The following is a 17,211-nucleotide window of genomic DNA, read 5'->3' as shown; positions in this document are numbered from 1 at the left end:
TCTGTCTTTATCTATCTCTGTCTCTCTCTGCATCTTTCTCTCAGGTCTCTCTCTCTCTCTCTCTGCATACATGTATATGTTTGTGTGTGTGTGTGTGTGTGTGTGTGTGTGTATTTCTAGCAACTAAAGAGATCTAAACATAGCAACTGCCTATCACCACCCTGCTTAGTGTCCCTTCTGACTCCATCTAGAACAGGACCCATGTCTGGTCTGGGCAGTAGGTAGATGGAAGTAGGTTGATGTATTTGCTGGGTAATAAGAACTGTAAGAGTTAACTGTTAGTGAGCAGTGTTGTCAGATGCTCCTCTTTCCACTGAGACAGAAGGACAGCAGGAGAAATGACAAACATAGGCCTCATCAGGAAGGTTGTAAGGCTGACCATCGCCTCAGAGAGGCCGTATATTAGGCAAGAATGATGTCAAGGTGCCAGGCACATGACAAACACTACAGACTGTGGTAAAGAACCCTTCATATCGTTGCAGCTCTTTGTTTTTCTCCCTTGGTTACAATCTAACTCTAGGGGAATGATGAAGGTAAAGGAAGGAAAAGGCAGAACTAAAAAGGAAAAGCTCTCTTTCCACACACCCGTCACCCTGTGCTGGTGGTCAGTCTGGCTGACTCTGGATTCCAGTATATTGAACACAGTATGTGCCGGAGGAATGTGGTTTCTTTGTTCATGATGTCTCAGGACCCTTCAGTTGAGTCTGTCTCATCTGCAGGGATGAGGATTCGTCTTTTTATTTAGTTTTGGTTCACAGTGCAGACTTTTGCTATCTTTTTCTGACAGGATGGCATTTGAGCTGGTTTCAGTGAGAAGAAGGCAAAACCCAAGCACTGACAGCGAAGGTCACTGCGTTTGGAGTTACCCATGAGGTGCAAGTGAGCCAGGAGCTCCTCCTGCCCGTGGCAGCGAGGGCCTGAGCTCTTCTAAACTTACGCTCACAAGTGTGATTTTGCCCATTCTCTTCATCTGAATATCATTTCTGAGAACACTGCTCGCCATGATTTAACCTGGGTCTGAAGGAGAAATGTCTCCCATGATGACATAAAATGGAAATAAAAATAATAATCTCTGAAGCACTTGGTAAACATAAAGTATTATTATTGATGAAGCTGATGACTAAAGAAAAACCAAGTGAGCATCTCCACTGAAAAGAGGAAACACAAGAGCAGATGAAGCAAAGGCCAGGCCAAGAGTCTATCTCTGATGCAGAATGATTGCCACTTTCTAGACAAAGCAGACCTCCTTCTCCTTAGAAATAAACCAACCGCTGATGAGCATAAACAATTGTTTTGGAGTATGAGGTGTGGGCTCTTAATTAGAAACTGCGGAAATTTGACGTGCTTACTTTGCTCTGCATCTAACAGCTCTTTCTCCAGGTTAGCAAGCTTCAAGGTCAGGTTACTATTGCTATGCCAGATGTTTACACAAGGACAAAAATCTGAGTGTATTTGCAGTTATCCAATAGAACAAAGCCCCACTGGGCTCCATGAATTTTATTTGAAAGAAAATGGTGTCCTTCTGGCTACACGCACGCACGCACGCACGCACGCATGCACGCACGCACACACACACCACTTAAGGTAGCATGGAAGTCTGGGTGAGAGAAAAAGGACATAGAGATAATCCTTCCCGAATCAGCTCAACTCAACTTCCTCTTGGGAATGTGTGATGCCATTTATGATGTCATAACGGGCAATAACTGAAGTTAGTTACTATGCTGGAGCAGAACAACAAAGGCACGACCTGGACTTAAGGTGAGCTCAATCTTGTGGGCAGAGTTATCCTCTTTCCCTTCATCCCCACGGCGAGAATCTCCTAGCAGAATTACTGCACGCCAAACAGAACATTGTCACCATCAAGCCATGAGCTAAAGAGAGGCTCATGAATAAGGAGCTCTCAAGGGGCCACCGTGGGCTAGATGGAATGTGGATATAAAAGGCAGCTGGTTTTCCTCATACCTGTGTACCAATGAGCCACATCTTTAGATAAGGCTTTCTCAGCAGGATACCCGATCTTATCAAATGTTGTTACATACTATTTAGTCTCTCTGGTGACACAAAAGAAATGACATCAACCAGCAAGGGTAACAAAACAACATGAAGAAAATCAGAGGATACGCAGGAAAAAGGCTCAGAGGACTGTGCAGGCATTATTGCTGAATGCTGTTCCAAAAAAACTGAGTTCAAACAGTGTGTGTGTGTGTGTGTGTGTGTTGCCAGGGTTTTCTGAAGAGGAGATGTGAACGTACAGGGAAGAAGTAGAAAATAAAATTGCACCCTGGCTGCTGAGATGGGGATGGTATTTGTTTTCCTGGCGCTGGCGAGGCTCCACTCTCTGTATCCTGCTTTTGTCTTTCAGAGTCGCAAGAGCCCATGCTTTAATGCCTGCAGGTTGACCATGCATTGTTATTATACAGTCTTCATGTTCACATCATGTGTCATCTGACCAAAGGAGAGTCTACAAAGTGAAAGGGCTCATGCAAAATTTATGCTTATATGGCTGCTTCAGTCAGTGGAAAAATCAATACTGCAGGCTTGATGCGCAGAAATGACTGAGTACTCTCTGACTGACGCTAAAAGCACCCGGAGATTGAGAGTTGCATTTGCTGTTCAAGGGATCGAGTGTATTAGGGCTCTTGTAATAGTCTGCTCACCTTATATTAGCCTTTCCTTGGGATTATTTTTTGATAACAATTATGATTGTGGGGTTTAAGGCAATTACACTATTACAAAGAAAAAGCTGCTCTTTATGTCCTGTAAAGCTGTCATATATTTCACACTGCAACCGCCTTCCAATTATTTTGCTACAATGCACTTTGGAAGCAAAATGTCCTAACTGATATATATTAGTCCTTTATGTTTTATAAATAAAAATCAAAGCCATAATGTAATCCTTCAAACAGAGCTTCTCAGTTTCCCCAGATGTAATTTTAGAAAGAGCTGAGCTGTAATGGGCTCCATACACTTTGAAAGAGACACATTGTAACATTTGTGGTGCTGTGTGAAGAATGCTATTCAGGATGCTGCTTCAGATGGGGGAGAGAGCAGGTGTCTAGGAACTAATAGCTCTGTTAAGTGGAGGGGTAGGGGGGGGTTTGATGAAGTAAAAAACAATCTTTGAAATTAATTCATTCAGAAAAGACTTCAATACGGTGTGATAGCACATTAAATAGCCAGTGACAGTGCTCACACAAAAAAATCTCTTCTTTGATTTTTAAGCCCTGTTGCAAGGAAGATTTTACAGCTGTGCTGGTTGGGACCCAGATACCAAAGGAAGCAGTGTGTCAGCGGCGCGCGGGGGTGGGGGTGGAGGGGATACAGAGATTGGCATGAGGAACAAATATGTATCCACAGGAAAGGAACTTAATAGGCTAAGATGAACCCATGTAGTACTGGCCTGGAGGTTAAAGAGTTAAAGAGAGCTGGAAGGAAGCTCCTTGAGCTTGGGTATATTCTTGCCCCGGGGAAGATGGAAGACTCTATTGGTTCTAATCCCCACACCAGGAAACAAGTCAGTCGGTTCAGAGAGTCTAGAGGTGTGGCTAGTACAATGGTCAACCTAGCTGAGCTATCTCAGTGAAATGTAACTACGATTAGCACCCAGGGCAAGTAGGTTTGACCTCCTAAGTTCATGGTAAGAGGATTGCTTTGAATCACATCCCCAAAGCAAAGAACAGCAGTACTTCACATGCTAGAAGTACAGTGGCTATTGTGACAAGGACTAGCTGCATATGTCTCGTACTATGTGTGCATTTCAAAAATTACCTACCAAAGAGACTCATCCCTAGATGCATCAAGAAAAGGGGGATATGAACCTGCAATCTTGGCTGCTCACTAGGCTCAGGCAGGGGAATGCTTGAAGCCGGGAGTGTGAGGCCAAGCATAGCAAGACCTTATCTCCTAAAATAAGTCAGTAAATTTATAAAGAAAATTATTTTAAAAGAAAGTCATGTTTGGGGTGTTTAAAAAACTGAATGCAGAAAAGATTTCCATGTTCACTGGGCTCCCCACTGTTGCACTGAGGCCTGGACAGATGGACACTCCTCGTGTCCTCGTGCTGGGATAGGATGAGCATGGAAAGCCCCGGTGGCAGCAGGGGACATCCTCTGTCTACGGGTGGTCCTCAGACCCTCTGACCATAGCTCATGTGGAAATACCTTTCTCTTTTCATCTCCCCTGCTGAGGATTCTTTCCTCTGCAGTTTTTACTTTGGTCTTTAATTGAAAATGTCCTACTTTAGAAAGCTTTCCTGGGTGGTTGTTTAATCTGCGAGTAAGCTCATTGGCCACAAATAGTACTTTGCTTTTATTTTTCTTAAGTATCTTTCTGATTTGAGATGCCAACAAATTTTAAGTCAACGTGTCTGCTTCTCCCACAGTGGTAATGTCAGTGTGCTTTTTATGAATATAGTTGCTGTGAGCTTTATGAAAACCAACATACTAAGTCCCATTTGTAGTATTGGACCTCCAAATGATATACATACTAAGGAATAAAATGTACTTCCAAATTCTTAGGTAAAGGATCCATTCACATCATCAGGAAAGAGAGACCCAGAAATCATGGAAGATTTAAAGATCTAGAGATCTTGAAAAAACAGCAGATACTTAAGCTCTGATAGGACCTAACAGGTCAGCTGTCCTGGAATATTAGGCCACAGAAAACCACTAAATTAAAAACATGGAACCACTGGGTCTTGGCTGAAGGAAGTGCTAGCCTGGAGAGGAGGGTGTATTATGGAATTCCTTCATGGTCTCAGGAGACCAAGATCTCTCATTAAACAGGTGCTGGGAATGCATCATTTATTTCCTCGGCTAGGCTGATGACTCAAGGTGACTCGATTATAGTAGAAAAGGCATTGGATTTAAAGTCCTAAGCCATCCCTATGAATCTTTCCCTGAAATCTATTTGACTAAGACATCTTACTGAGCATCTGTGAGCCTCTGCCTCTTCATCTGCACAGAGGAAAGGGAACCAACATCCATGACCGGCAAGGGTTATGAATTAAATGATGGGTTTCCATGGAGCTGCACCCAAACCAGGCAATGGACTATCAGAAGGGCACGGGAGACATGCTTGCCCCTTTTTCTAGCTCTTCAGTCAGAGTGATGATAAGCTAAAAGTTCCACAGTCTTTTGAGTTGGTATAGAACTGAGCAGAGCAGAAAGCTTCTGTGTCTTTTGGGGGGCCTAGAAATATCCAAGCAACAACTGACTAGGAAAACATGGTGGAGGAAGAAACTGAAACTCAATCCTGATCATGAGAGTCATTGCATCTGCCTTTGTCCTTCTGTTTCTGCCTCCTTCTCCATGAGGAGTGATGGCAGTGCTGTTGAGTAAGTATTTTCCGGGATGAGATGACTTCTCAGGAAGTCATCTAATCAATAGCTTGAGATAAACAGGTTGTTCTGTCATCCCAGTTTTCCATAAGAGAACTAAGGCCCAAGCAGTTTAAGTAACTTGCCCAAGGTCAAATGTCTAGGCTGAAACTGAAACATGACACCAAGAATCCTGGTTCAATTGATCTTCCAGTAATATTCCCTAGTTGTTACCTTCAAGAGGGGAGTCGACCTAAATTATCTCCATCTAGATGATATGTCTTTTGTCTTTTATTTTCTCTGCCCTGATGTTGGGCTTTCCTCCACCACAGTGCTTATCATAATGTTAAATTACATTCCATTTGAGCACATCCTTTGCTAAGTAAGTTGTCTTCCCAGTAGAATATCCACTCAGCCTTTGTTGTCCCTGCTCAAGTTCCCAGTGACTATGACAAAGCCTGCTGTATAGGAGGGACTTAGAACATTCTTGATGAGAAATGAGTTCACTGACAGTGTGCCTAAAGGCTGGCCAATATTAATCCAGTGAGGATTTTGAAAGCTGGGTTTGGCCTTTATGAGGCTGAAATCTTGATACTTTCTTAGAGGTTACCTTAAGCCTCACAGGTGTGTAGCTCTCTGTAGTTCAGAGAGAAGAGAGGAAATACGCCAAGAGTGATGTTTCAGATTCTCCCTCTATTTGGTCTCCCAACGTCACCCACATTTGCTCCATCTATCCTGTCTGTCGAAGGGTTGGAAACAACAGTAAAGGCAACAGCAGTGTCACCGCGTTGCTTATGTGGTTAAATGCTTGGGAATTCTTCTGCTTCTCAGGGATAATTTCTCCCTCCACTGGAGCCCCTACTGAAAATCTAAATGCAGTTCTGTTCCATGTGGTATAATAGTAGGGGAAGTCATTACTGAGGGTGATAATGGCATTTTGTGTAAAAATTAAGCTGTTTCTCAACACAGTGAGTTTTGCATTAGTGTTCAGTTCTAATCCAGACTGCCAGACAAACAGAAACACAAGAGAGAAAGTGGTGTCTTTGCTAATAAGTGTGAGAGAAAGGTGAGTACTCAATAAAAAGAGAAACAAGTCATAAGGGAAGACTTGATATGAGAATAAGATATATTGCTGCTGGGAAAGCCTCTTGGGACAGTGGCTTGGCAGATCTTCTTCCACAGAATCTGCCAAATAAACACAACAGAAAAAAAAACCCCAATTCCTATGATTTACAGAACAAAATGGACTTTAGTTTCACTTGATGGCAATTTCTTTAACTTTGGTACCTCAGTTCCTAAGTCTCACACCATTTCTATGAATTACCTACAATACTAAAGAATACTACATCTCCAGGACACTCTTTATTTTATTGGCTATTCTGATATTCAGAAAATCAAAGTCTGCTTGGAGGCTGCTATGACTGCTTCTGTCTCTGTCCCACTAGGACGGACATCTATAAAGGGAACCTTTTTGGGTAAAGGGTGGTTGCATATGGATGCTGAGGAAGATATGAGGGCAAGTTACATCCTCTCAGAAGGAGATGACTCTATCAAAAGAAAAGATGGATTGTGAAGCTAGTTGAAGTGGCTCAGACCTGTAACTTCAGCACTTAAGGGACAAGGGAGTCTACTGAGAGTTCAAGGCCATCCTAGACTACCTAGTAAGTTCTATCTAGGCTACCTTTGATTGTAATGTGAGATTCTGTTCTCTGCAAAATACTTTTTTAAAGAATTATTTACTTATTTTATGAATATGAGTACACTGTAGCTGTCTTTAAACGCACCAAAAGAGAGCATCTCATACCATTACAGATGGTTGTGAGCCTTCATGTGGTTGCTGGGAATTGAGCACAGGACCTCTGGTAGAGCAGTCAGTGTTTTTAACCACTGAGCCATCTCTCCTACTCCTCCCAAATATTTTTAATTGTAACTATCATTCATACTTTTAAAACTTGACTCAGATTTTGGGCCTTCACAGGACAGGGCAGGACCTTTAGGCTTTGACTTATCATATAATTCAGCATACCTCTACCTCTTCTCTCTCTCTCTCTCTCTCTCTCTCTCTCTCTCTCTCTCTCTCTCTCTCTCTGTACATACATGTGTACCTTTATAGAAATAAATGAATAGTTCATATGTCATTTCCTTAGATTTAATAATAAATTTTTAGGGAAAAGGGAACTATCAGTGAATAGTAGTATTTTGCATTTTATTAACATATTTAATCCTCAGAACAACCAAGTACAACTATTCCCATGTTTATTTTTCAAATGAGGAAGCTCAATCATAGAGAAGAAAATTTGAAGCGATATAGGTGCAGAGAATAAAACCAAAGCCCAGGCTTCTAGCAGAAGGCTGCTTCCCACAGCTAAACAAACCCTCCAACCTGGAGATTTTCTGTATACTAGTTCCCCCTCAGGAGCCATTTAGAAACTACAAATGCCTAAAAAAGACACACCACAGTCTAAAGTGAGTGAACTTCAGGATTATTGTAATTTCCCAAAATTGGGGGCTTATGAACCTTTATTTGGGTTCCTGATTTTCTATTCTGGTTAAATATCATCTACAGATAAATCAAAACTTTCCCCTCAACACAGTCTACCTCTCATATTATCACTGGCATTATTAGGAAAAAAGATGCCATAAGTAGAAATTTATAGGTCAGTAGTACCATTTTGATGAAAAAAATGCTTTGTATTTTATTTTTAAAAATTGAAGACTGGTGTGGGTCTTGAATTTTCAGTAGCCTGTCCATTTCCAGATTCCAAAAGTCAGTATAACACCTGGGTGGTATCATTTCTGACCACTCCCTTTCCATGGATAAGGATTCTGCTAGAGCAGAATACATTAAATTCCTGCTTCGAAGAAGGCAGTAGTTAAGAAAGCAGAGCAAGTTCTCATATTCCTGGATGACTTTAAGACAAGTCAAATAGATTTGGGGAACTTCATTTCTGGGGATTAGTGTCCTATCATGACAAAGCTGGGCTTTTCACGCTGTTACAATATAAAATCTCTAAGACTATGTCCAACTTGATCTAGTGGCACAGATTTCCCGTGTTCCTAGACTAAATTATTGATGCTACAGTTATCACTTCTTATCTCTTCTTGGGGAACTCAACAAATGACTTTGTTACAACTGAGCCAATAATTGAGGAAGGAGAGAGGGCCTTTTGATATTTTTGTATGTTTGCTCTTGTTCTTCTTGGTCCATGGAATGGTTTCAGAGGTGCACACTGCCATGGACTTGAGGGGATCAAATAATGATGCTGGGTGCATTAGTTACGTGTCTCAATGCTCTGACAAACCTGGCCATACAAGCTCAAAGAAGGAAGGTTCTATTTTGGCTCTACATTTCACAGGGGAGTCAATGATAACAGGGGAAACATGGAGGCAGGAGCATGAGGCTGCAAGTCACTTGTGACCACAGTCAAGAAGCAGACAGAGAGAGATGGATGCTTCTGCTTAGCTAGCTTTCTCTGTTATCTTGAGTTCAGCATGAGAGTACATGAAATGGTACTGATCAATTAAACTAATAGATGACCCCTCAAGACGTGCCTAGGGATGCATCTCTGTGGGGATTTTTATATCCCACCAAGTTCACAATCATGATAAAGTATGACACAGGACCTTCTATTTGAATATGGAATAGACCAAGATTTCGTACAACTAATGGAAGAAAAAAGACTCAGATTTGCAGTTGCTGCAGGAGAGCGTTCAGGAGAGGAGTCTCTGCAAGGCATCTATGTTGGTTCTTTTCCATCACCTAGTGGACACACTTGTAATAAGAGCCATAGAAAATTGACAAGGAACCCAACAGTCTGCCAAGTCTGAGGACCATTAGTTTTTATTCTACTGGACAAACAAGGAAGTATGCTGCCGTTTTGTTATTGTCCAAACAATATGGTAGCTGTGCTCCATACAAGTCATTGTGTATGTAGCTATGTCTAATGTGTCTGTTAAACCAGTATATGTCTATGAACCAGAACCATGAAATACGGATAGCTAGTGATTTCATTTTTAAAGGATTCTTTTCATTTTTACTGGGGCATATAAATGGACATATTTGTGTGCAGTGAGATCTTGCCAACTATTATTTAAATTTATTTGATAAACACAAATGGACATGTTTCTATAGGGAAAGTATCATCTGGTGGTTTATGGGAATATTACCAGGATTCAGATTACTCAGCCAGCCCTCTCTAGTTTTATGATCTAAAACAAGGAATTCAGTTTCCTCATATGACAAACAAAGCTAGTAACTGGTCCTCAGTGTTGGTCATGTGAGGATTGCCTAGGTTAGCATGGGACAAGAAAACAAGTGTTTCTGCATGCATCTGGGACAGCATGGATAATGGTACTTATGATTTCCAAGATCCTGGCAGGCACTGCACTTGGTGCTTTTCATGCTCAGTATCTGTCCCTGTAAATAGGCTGCTCAATAGCTACAGACCTGGTACCTACTCAGTTGCTCTGTGCTAGTTTATGTAGTACTCTTCTATCTGGTTTTAATTTTACACATATTTCTATTCCAGTTCTATATCTGTCTTCCTACAACTTTGATTTTACCACATGACAACCAAGGAGAAGAAAATTTATAATCACCTTCTTTAGAGAGTTTTCAAAATGGATATAGAAAAAACAAATGAGACAATAAGAAACACCCATTAGTAGTCATCAGAGAAGCTAAAGCCTCAGTGAGCTATTACCCCACACTCAGAATGACTAAACTAAAAACAAGGGATAAAATGAAAGGGAAAACAAATCCCAAACCGATAACCACAAGTGCTGACAGGGGCATGAAGTCACAGGACCAGCCAGCCATTGTTAAGGAGATTGTATAACCACACATCTACTTGGAAAACTGCTGGTACTTAGTGTACATCTAAGAGTAATTTTGTTCTCAGTATTACCTAAGGGAAATAAAAAGTATATTCACAGAAAAAACAAATGATTATAATGCTTTTATTCATAGGTGCTAAAAAACATGGAAAACTATCCAGATATTCTTAAGCTAGTGAATGGATTAATAGACTATATACTGAAGTCATGAAATGAAGTCCAGTGCTAAGGAAGTTACTCACCACTACAAAACTGGCATGCTTCAGGTATATGTGCAAAATTAAGGGAGGTAGATTTGAGGAATGCATATGGTTATGACCTTCAGAAAAGGCAGACCATTGAGACAGAATATACATTGTTGCCTAAGAGCTGAGGACCATAAATGGTTCATTTCAAAAGGAACTTGACAGGATGTATTGGGACAACTCTCAATCTTACTGTGGTGCTAGTTACACTGGATTATAGTGTCTTCCAGATATTATAGAAGTATATACTAAAACAATAGATATAACGTTATGGACCATGTAGATCAATAAATCTAAGAAAATCCTTCTCAATATCAGACCTGCAACTCAATTAACTAAGCAATAAGTTATATTCTCTCAAATGGGTTCTTAAATACTGTCTCCTAATGACCTTTGCTGTCTTCAGCCTTTGTCCTTCTGTCGGTAAGAGATGCTGCATGCTATTTGACTTCTTTCTGTTTGGCACAGCTATCTCACACACAGAATGCTTCACCAGTACGTGATGCATGTCGACGTCACTCAGGTCTAAGTCACATGTCACTGTCTCAGTGACCTCTTCTTTCTGGTCCAGTTATATCTCTAGAAAATTCTTCTGTGACTTTTTTGGATCATTCATTTTGACTTTTAACATTTGAATTTTATTTAAATGCTGTTTGTTTTCAGACTTATTCATTCATTTATTCTTAGATGACTTGGACAGACATGTAACCAAGGAAGTAAACATATAGACTAGCACCGGAGGGAAAATCACGATCACAGGGAAGCACTTCAGTGGGTTATTCAAGTATGTTCAGCCCAGATCAAATGCAGAAAGTAGTAGATTTTCTAAATTCAGACAGACTCCACACTGATAAAACTCTCCTTCTAGTTCCTCAGGGAATGCCAAGAAACCATATCCAAGAACACTTAGCACTTTTCTGGTCTAAGGTCACTTGGAGATACAGTCTAAAGCTGGAGAGACCCTGTGGTGAAGGCCCTCCAGGTGTTGATTTAGTGCCAGGATCCCCCCTAGGGAGCCACAGTCTTCACAACCTCTCTACTCCTTTCTTTAAAAGTTTGCTTAAAGGAAAATGTACAGGCCATGATTCTTAGAAACTTGACATGGGATAGTTTTCATATTGATGTCAACTGGCCCTAAGAAAAATTACAGTCATAGGTTTCCTTGGGGTGAGAACAGAGAGCACAATAATAATAAGGTGAATCTTTGTTAAGAGCTTGAATGGGACAGGCACTGTGATAATGCCTTCAGGCATAGCATCAATCCCTACAAACTCTGTGTGGAGAGGATAAATACACAACCCTTGCTTGACTCCCCCAGTCTAGATGCTTCAGTGCCAACATATACACATATGTGATAGTTATAAATGTTATTTATTGCATGGCGCCCTATGATGGTCTAGGAAGCAATCGGCAGTCGAGCATACTAGTATTCTGGCAATTAAACCTTTCCTATGGCTCAGTGGCTAAGAACATCTGCTGCTTTTTCAGAAGACCAGAGTTTGCTGCTCAACACCCATTCTGGGTGCCTCATGACCATCTAGAATGCAAACCCCAGAGGATCTAAGCCCTCCCTGGCATCTGTTTGTATCTCCATGCATATGGATATACTTGCTCACATGCAGGCATACACACACACACACACACACACACACAAATGCACACATACAAATAAAAATAAAAATTTAATTAAAAATTCAGTAATTAATTAAATTACTGAAAACATCTTTGCTTTGTTGAGAATTTTGAATTGTAGATAAAGATACTTATAGTCTTATACCCTCTGGCTGTTTTACAGGATGAGAAACTGAGGTACTGTTAGAACAAGTAGCACAAGTTCTCTCACTAACTGGTGGTGCAATCAGGAGGCATATTTTGATAGCTTCAGCTCAGAACATTCTTTCTGCATGTCCCTCTCCTTGTGTCTCCTGCCCACATACACATGTACGCTTAAGTATATATGCATACACGCAAATATGCAGGTACACACAAGCTCACATACTCATGCGCACACAGCAGACACATCTACCACATGTAGAAAGCACACTTAATTTAATCCAGTGAACTAATAGATTTCCCCACCATGTTGACCTAAGTGATGAAGGTACATGAGATGGGAGACGTCCAGGTGCTTCTGCCTGCGCCCTTCTCCAGGCCCCACCCTTCCCACGTTACTTTAACATGTATCACCACAAGCTACTTTTCTATGTCCTGGCTCTTTATACAGGTGACAACATAGGATGTACCCTTCTTTTTTTTTTAATTAGACATATTCTTTATTTACATTTCAAATGTTGTCCCCTTTCCTGGTCCACCCACCAGAAAATCCCCCAGCCCATCCCCCCCTCACCAACCCACCCCCTTCCCTGCCCTGGCATTCCCCTATACTGGATGTACCCTTCTACATCCACCTATCCTAGCTTCATTCATGCTCCTGGAGATAGGCGTACTTTCTTCTTTTTCTTATTGTGTGCCAATTTGCTATGCAAGTATATCATTAGCAGTCAACCGTTTTCTCTTGGTTGGACATGTGAGGCGGCTCCAGTTCAGTTCAGAGGAGGTTCTTACTGTCATTAACTGTCAGTTTCTAGCTCGGGCTTAACCTCCACAGGCTATCACAACAGAGCAAACCAGTTCCTCCAATCGGAATGAAGGCAGCTGGCCCACAGATGACCTTGCCTTCTGTTTAGAGCTGTAATGTAGGGGTCTTAGAAGATAGTCTTTTTCTGTAAAGGGCATACAGTAAACTATTTTGAGCTGCATGGCTCACAAATATGGACTCTGCCACTGTGGTACCGTGTCAGCGCTATAAACTGTAAACTGGTACATGTGCACTCCAACACAGCTTCAGGTGGAGAAACAGGAGGCGCTGAGTCTTAATCAGTAAGTTACAGTATGGCAAAACTTCCTTTCTAGTGAATGTTGGAGAAGCCATTAAATCACTGGGGCCTGTTCCTTAATACAGGACCCCAGCCTTTTCTTTGCTGTCTCTGCTTTCAAGTTTATGATGTAGAAGGTTGGATTTGTCACACACTGTGCTGTTCACTGGGATCCCAGACTAATGGAACTAAGTGATCATGTACTGAAACCTCTAAAACTGTGACAGATGACAACAAAACTCTTTAATGTGACGAGAAACATATCTCGGTTATGATGTTGTAGTGATGGAGAGCTGGCCATGGACCACTGCAGCAAGTATTATTCTTGTTCATGTAAATGTCCAACCTGCGCTGGAGATGATTAGCAGCATGTATATTGGTGGGTAATATGCAGTGCTCTTCTGGTACATCTATGAATAAACCTCAGAGTATTTGTACGCCCTGAAATTACATGCAAAATGTGTATTTTGGGGGCATATGTATTTCTGGTAGCACTTACTATAGCGTTAATTAACATTTAAGAGATATTTTTATCCCCAGCTCAGAAAGAACAAAGGCCTAGAGAGACAGAGATAAGAAATAGGAAAATCAGGAATGGAAAAAGCCAAATGGTTTGTTGCCACATATATTGCCAAGGTATTTTTTTTTTTAACCAGTAACAACAGCAAAGCATCCAAGTTGTGAATTCAAATATAAATTTCAGGAAGGGATATCCTTCTTTAGAAAAATTAGTGGTTTTCCATCTGAGACCTCTTTTGTATAAGTCTTGCCTGCAAGGTGTGTGGTCCAGCAGTGACAGACTTACAGGTAGGTTAAGAGTTTGATGCTGAAGCACTTGGTACCACTGCTGCTTCTGAGGGCCAATAATCCCACATGAATAATAATATCTGTAGCTCTAAATTTGTATCTTTATATAAGTACCCATGGTGCAGGTCCTTCTATATGGGTCCTATGCCTCCAAAGTACTTCCTACACTGAAAAGAACAGCAAGATAGTGAACACATTATTGTTAGCTGTATTTCATGTTCTCAATTCCTTTGAGAAAGGTCCTAATTAGTCTAAGCAGTGTTTAATGTAAATCAAGTTTCACTTTCAAAATTTCAATGGCCCCATTCTGACAGAATGTAGATTTTTTTAATGCTATACATAAAACATGGGTGCTAGTAAAACACTGTAATGACAGGCAGAGAAGAGCAGAAATCAATATATAGAAAGTTACTGAAATTTGGTAGGCATGACCTCCTGCAGCAGCCTGCGAAATAACCCTGAACATCCAGACTTGCTGGGCAGTTGCTGAGGGCTGGGTCTTCTGCCTGTGCACTCACTGTACACCCTAGCCAAGCTTCTGCAGGTGATTTCTCTGACTCACCAGGGAGCAAAATGCTGCTGAAGGCTGCCCTGCATGAAAAGCACAGTGCTAGACAACCCTTGGGACACTGCTGAGATTCCCAATGCCCTGATTTATTTCACAATGTAATTCAATTATGGTAAACAGAGCATCCTTTTATATTTTCCAATCCTCTTATACATCAAATCACAAAGCCAGATACCTTTTATTAGTGTTTGATAGCATGTGGTTAGCAGGGTTATAAAGAAAATAAAGAAACGGGGTACTTACAGATTTAGTATAAACTATGATTAATTTTTATTAAGAGGAGACATTTATAAATCATGAGCTGACAATTCTTTTAAAGATCCTTTTTCTTGAGTTGGGTAGATCTTTGCTATGCAGAATGCAGAATTGTATAGGAGATATTTGAGTGTCTAAAACGATGTATGATAAATGAAGTAGCATGCTACTTATACGCTTATCATGTTCCCTGACTAGCAACAGGTTCAGCAAAGGGCACAGCCAGTAAATGAAATTTTCCACCAGGACAATATATCATCACGAGAAATGTATGCGCTGAAAACTTACAAGCTTGCTCAAGATGCAGACAAGGTGTGAAATGGTAAAAAATGAAAAGCAGCCAGATCGTTCAGCAAATTTCAAATTCAAGTGAATATTGGTTGGAGCTGATGCCTTAGCTGTTTCAAACCACAAGAGTGAGGGAGAAGATGCAAACACTATCTGAAGGCAAGGATACGTTTCTGTTATTACCAATGCCACAGAAGCAAAGCAGAGGGCACAGGACTGTACTTGGCAGCCATGATAGTAATTGAGAAAGAGGTTTCTGTTATATTTTCTGAAAAAAAAAGTCTTCATTATGTTTAACCTTGAACAAGTCTCTTAATACTTCCACACTTTAATTTTTCTGGTTGCTAAATGTAAGTCAGGACACACAATCTCATAAAATATCCACCTTAAAAAGAGAATTTTGTGGTTCTCTGATTTTTATTTTAAAACCACCAAAAGAAATGGTCAGAGTAGAGGGCTTTCAATACATATTATATTAACAGTTTCTCAGGAGGAACTTGCAATCACATTTTGCTGCTTAACCCAATAGTAACAGCATCTACTCAAGGGACAGGCCAGAAAATGCAAATGTGCTTGGTTAGTATTTTCTTTCAATAATTATCATACCTTGTAGCTTATTCTTGCCATCTTTGATTTCCTTCAAAACCACTGAGCAATGATCCTGTCACAGAAGTGTCTGTACAATCCAGGAGGTGCAAGCTAAGTCCCCCACACGTGTTAACATCAGGAGACACCAAGGTCTGTTGATAGGCACCAGGCATCCCATTTCCCTTTGCTAGCTACTTCTGGTGACAGTGTGAAGTGACAGCTGCAAGGGTGAATTACCTGCAGGTAGTGTCAATAGGTATAAATTACAATAGACCTCAGTGACAGCCATTCTGAAGAAGGGTTTCCTGTATGTTAAAAAGCTCAGCGGAGACAATGCGCAGGAAGTAAAGGAATAAATGCAATCTGATGTAGACCGAATCTTGTTAACACAAAGGACCTTAGAGGGAAAACAGGTTGAGACTCAGTGACATTGAAGGAAAGGGGCAGTGAGCGCACCACATATATGGGACCCTAAAAGACTGAAACAGAGCTGGTAACAACTGCCTTGCCAAGTCACCATGTAGGTGACTGGGCACTACTGGGAGCATGCCGCTTGACACCTGGAAGTCATTGTCCTTGTGCTCTGCACTAATACCTCTGTGACATTGCTTTTGTTTCTCTTTCTGCTCTAGAAACGAATGCCTGTGAATCTGGGCCAGAAAAGATGGGCTTCTAAAATGAGTCAGGAAAGTGAAAACCCTACTTGTAGCAAGAAAGAAAAAGATGAGAGGAAGCTAATTAGGAGAGGAAAAGTAGCTAGTCCTAAGCTGTTAGGGATAGCTTAACTCATCATGCTTGTGGTGCAGACTCTAGGTAAACAACCCAGCCGGTTGAGATGTGCAAAGTATTAGAAATGTGTGAACCAAAAGTGAGAAGATAAAGAACAGACTCCTGAGCACAGTGAGAAAGCTAAGCCTGAAAAGAATTGTAGACGACAGCTTATACTCAGTTAGGTCTGGCAACAAAGTTATTTTGCTAGACCTTGCCCTGGTCTGTTTGGTTTTCCTTTTAGAAAGATGCTACATGTCATACAAATAGAAACAATGGTGTTAGTGACGCATGGAAAATTCAGTGTGCTGGCAAGAAGACTGACATTAGCAGAAAGCTAAGCTTTTTTGAGAAGTCTCCATTAAATAGTCATTTTGCTTATGTGGAGAAGAGATAAGAAGCACGATTGGAACAAAGGATGCTTTGACACCTGGGGGGGGGAGGGGCGGTGTTCGGCAAAGCAGGATAGCCAGAGACATGAAGAAAGGCAGTTTTGGGGAACACATCCAGCAGACCCTCCTCTCCTCCCAGCCCTCCTCCTTTCTAGAGATGAACACATGGCTACATTTTGTCTTCACCCGAGAAAGAAATCACAGAATCCAACAACTGATGGAAACTAATCTTCACAGCAAAATTTATAGAGGCTAAGGCTCAGGAGCACAG

General features: G+C 41.1%; 1 protein-coding gene across 1 annotated transcript in view; it reads right to left on the bottom strand.

The window, feature by feature from the left end:
• Positions 1–17,211, bottom strand: part of Pou6f2 (POU class 6 homeobox 2) — a 487,667-nt gene that overhangs the window by 207,698 nt on the left and 262,758 nt on the right. The window lies entirely within an intron of this gene.

The sequence above is a fragment of the Apodemus sylvaticus genome, chromosome 14 (assembly GCF_947179515.1).
Source record: "Apodemus sylvaticus chromosome 14, mApoSyl1.1, whole genome shotgun sequence".
Classification (NCBI taxonomy): Eukaryota; Metazoa; Chordata; class Mammalia; order Rodentia; family Muridae; genus Apodemus; species Apodemus sylvaticus.
This window is presented reverse-complemented; position numbering and strand designations above follow the sequence as displayed.